The 4242-nt window shown below is 33.4% G+C and overlaps 1 long non-coding RNA gene across 1 annotated transcript; it reads left to right on the forward strand.

Moving 5' to 3' along the window:
* The first annotated feature begins 469 nt into the window (after positions 1 to 469).
* On the forward strand, positions 470 to 3912 carry LOC120349787. The gene is made up of 2 exons (XR_005570414.1): positions 470 to 811; positions 2919 to 3912. It is a non-coding gene; the product is annotated as an uncharacterized LOC120349787 (long non-coding RNA).
* The last annotated feature ends 330 nt before the right edge of the window (positions 3913 to 4242 follow it).

Below are 4242 nucleotides of genomic sequence, written 5' to 3' on the forward strand. Positions count from 1 at the left end.
TTTGATCATTTACATTGTAGTTGTAACTAAGCTCTATTGGAAGAGAAAGAGATTGATTGATTATTTGCCTTTATTACGGCGGAATTAGGACTCCAGGTCCTCTCTGCCACACAACCCTTTACAAAAAAAATGTCTGCTACACAACCCTTTACAAACAAAAATACAATAGAACAAAGAGATCATGAGACGATAGATAGATGGAGAGAGAGAGAGAGAGAGAGAGAGTCATGCCGTCACGCAAATTGAAAAGAAATAAGAGGTAGGCTACCTAGTCTATTTATTGGCAGAGTTTTACCATACGGGTACTTTATTAGTTGAGAACCGTATAGATGAATAAACTATAGACATACTAGTTTATTATGGGGAATAGGTACTGGTCTTATTCTAAACTAGTTTCACTCTCATTAAGTAGCTATCCCACTAGAAAAAAATTGAGTTGATTATTAATAATATAGATCTTTTAATTAATAATCGATACGCTGCATAACAGACATTTTATTGCTTTGTACAGGGATGGGAGAGGTGGAAGGCTGTTTTATACGATAAAATTATATATGATCATACATGATAACTTCGAACGAAGGATCAGCACAGTTACATTTTTATTTTTACAATTTATGTTGTGCAAAAAGACAAGTACAGAAGGGTAATTCCACACACACCTATCATCACTGCGGTGACTGGAATTGGCAAACATTACCTTCAATTAAACTATATATAGCCCAATGGAGGACTAAGAGAAAACTAGATGCACTTGTGTCACTGCACGTTACCCTCGTTTTTTTCTTCTCTCAACATGAAGAAGTTGACTGTGAGTATGAATTTGTTAAAACAATTTTTTAAAATTGAGTTAAACTTTTGAGGGAATTTGATTCATATTGGAAGCAATACAGTTGATTGTTGTTAGATAAGGTTGAGAAATTCTTCTGGAATGTTTCATGGAAACCTAGACATGCACACCGAAGAAACACATCTAATTTTGTTTAATGTGATTTTGTTGGGGCGGTTAAAAAGAAGAGTGAGAAACGAAAGAACAGTACTGAATTCATCCCTTGATCAGGGATCGGCAGCACAATTCTGTATTCATATAAGCACAGATACAAGCCTTGTCTGTAGCATCAGGTGACACGATAAATTTGAGAATTTTTATAGAGTCTTGAAGCCACTATTTATTGATTCTTAGTTGAAATAGGTTGTTCCACAAGTAACAAAAACGTACACGAGCTAAAAAAACTTAGGGATAGCTTTGAGTGTATAGGAGTTATATGGAATCGTACAATTAAGACAAGCAAAGTCACTAATCTAATCACGGTAGGCCTACAATAGCACAGTTCATCAGACTATAACTTTTACTGAATCTTGATGCCACTTATTGATTCTATTTTGGAATTAGTTGTTCCACTAGTAACAAAAACGTGCACGAGCTACAGGCTATCTTTGAGTGTATAGAGAAACTAAAGGTGCGTACAGACATACGCGCCGCGAACATGAGCAATTCACTTTTAATCAGCTGACTATATCTGTATTTTTACAGAAACGGTAAGATACAGATATAAAAAGCTTGGCATCAGCTGATTAAAAGTGAATTGCTCATGTTCGCGGCGCGTATGTCTGTACGTACCTTTGGAGTTATATGGAATTGTACAATTTAGACCAACTTAGTTACCTTATCCAATCACGGTACAATAGCATAGAATAGCATACCACAACCAAGAAGATGGTGAACCTGCCGAAAGATCTCGTTGTCACAGTGAGTGATTAATTCATTTATTGTAAAATATCTGACTGCTAGTCGTTTTTTTTTCTAATAGCAAAAAGTGATTTAATAATAAGCAGTTCGTGATGGAAAACAACATTGAAGAAGCATAGCATTGTTTATCAGAAAAATGAAAAACAAAATTGCCAAATCGACATTGAAATTGAAAAGTTAACATTATTGAAAGGTTAAGTTGAAAGTTTAACGATATTGAAATGAATGACAGTTAGCACTGAATGTGAATAAGAAATCATTACCATTTTATATGAAAAATTAATACAGCAATTCTTCATTTGCTGTACAATTCTTCAATTGTAAACAGTTTGATCAGTTTTAAATAGAATTTTGGATGATGCTAATGACATCTGCTGCAAGTAATACTCAAAATACTTGATTAATTTGTCAAACAATAATTACAGCAATTATTACGTGATAATCACATCTGAAGGGATGCTGTCAAGAAGAGCGATCCATGAAACTTCATGTTCCAGCGAAACCCAACTTTCAAGGTGACTCATAGTCTTTTTTTCTTTAGGGCTACTTTTGAATACAAATAAAAATATAAATCTGCGTACCCTTTAAAATTATTTCGTCACAATTGTGACGAAATAATGTGGGAATATTTAGCGGGTATGTATCTGATTCATATCTGATACACATAGGAGATACGTATCAATTCTGTCTCAAATAATATGTATCAGATACGTTTGAGGAACATATTTTGTAATACATACTATAAAGGTTTAATTGATACGTATTTGATATGTATCCGATACTTTGTGTGCTATGTGGGAACATGTTTCGGCTACTAATGCCATTATCAAGTGATTCACATATCAAGTGATAATTTATCAAGTGATTCACATATCAAGTGATTATCACTTGATAATGAGCCGAATCACTTGATAGTAGCCGAATGTCGTGACGACATAATTAAAAAATGGTACACAAATTTATATTAAAAACTAGCCCTAAAGAAAAAAGACACTATAAAGGGTACTCAGATTTATAGTTTTATTATATTGACTCATAGTGTGTATGCTCTACTTGGTTAACCTCAAGTTTCGTCGGTTTCACTGAAAAAGAATTTCATGTTTCATGATAAAATATGCATTTCTCCAGTGTGCATCGCTCCTAAGTGCAATCATTATTGTGATTTCAGATCGCTTTGCTCGTTTTTGTGTAAACGATGTTGGCAGTTACTCTGGCAGCTCCTGCCTCTTCTGGCCCTGCGGCTGCACCCAAGGAGCTGTTGAAAGGAGCCGAATCATATCACTCGTATTACACACCCTACTCTCACTATTATCGCTACCCCTACTATCTGCATCCTTACCGGTACTACCCTTATTACTACAGCGGATAAGATGCCACTTCTTTCTAAAAATGGCATTCTCTCAGTTTTTAATGAATTCATCTACCATTGTTTGAAATATATACATCAAATAAGATAAGCTACCAAAAAATATTGGCATTTATAGTCACTTCACAAGAAACCGTGAGAGTATATAAATATTCCAAGATGCAGACTTGAAAGGTCTAAGTCGAGCTACCCTGTGGTAGACTACAAATTCCATAACTTGCTACCAACTCAAGTTAGATCATTGCCAAATAAACGTTTTCTACAAGTACTTAGATCCTGGTTGATTGTGAATCCATTTTATTCAGTGGAGGAATTCATTACTGCTGATCACAACACCTTAGTCAATTTAATGTGATTATTTGTATATTTTAAATAATACCCAAGTACAGGATACCACTAAATTATCTGATCTAATTGTAAATTTGCTTTGATTCCAATGTAACTTATCTATTTTATTTATTATTGTCTATTGTATTTGTTGTACCTGTGCTATTTATTCTATGTTTCTTCAATGTGAATTGTGACATGGCTATATATAACTTCTATGTTCAACTGGCCCAATATAAACTTGAAACTTGAAACTTGAAAGATGAACCGTCAGTTATGTGGTCTAGGAACTTACTCCAATATTCATAACAATGCATAGAACTATCTTCATTCTAATAAGTCTACAGTAGGTACTGTTATATGAATATTATCTCAAGAAAAAAAAATTGAACATATAATGAATTTCTCCAGTCTCAAAAATCCAATCTGAATAAATTTTGATTGTACAATAAACTCATAATGAATAGAATTATCTAAGTTCATTCTTTAACACCAATCAACCTTTTCTATTTTTATAGGATTAGGCCTACTCACATTCTACTCAGCATTGTTGTCAGAAAAAGAGATGTAAATAATATTAATAATATCCGTAATGGATTAATAACAGGTATAGCACAATACATTGTCTTGGACTCCTTGATGGTTGGATGATGAGCATTCAAACAAGAGTTGGGTTTGAATAGAGTAGTAAATCGATAAATTATTGTTATATTTTTCATAAGTCAAGTATTAAGTGAGAATCACATATCTATTTATGAGTATAAATAGAGTAATATGTAGATGAATAGAGTAGTAAATC

The sequence above is a fragment of the Nilaparvata lugens genome, chromosome 2, assembly GCF_014356525.2.
Source record: "Nilaparvata lugens isolate BPH chromosome 2, ASM1435652v1, whole genome shotgun sequence".
NCBI classification, from domain to species: domain Eukaryota; kingdom Metazoa; phylum Arthropoda; class Insecta; order Hemiptera; family Delphacidae; genus Nilaparvata; species Nilaparvata lugens.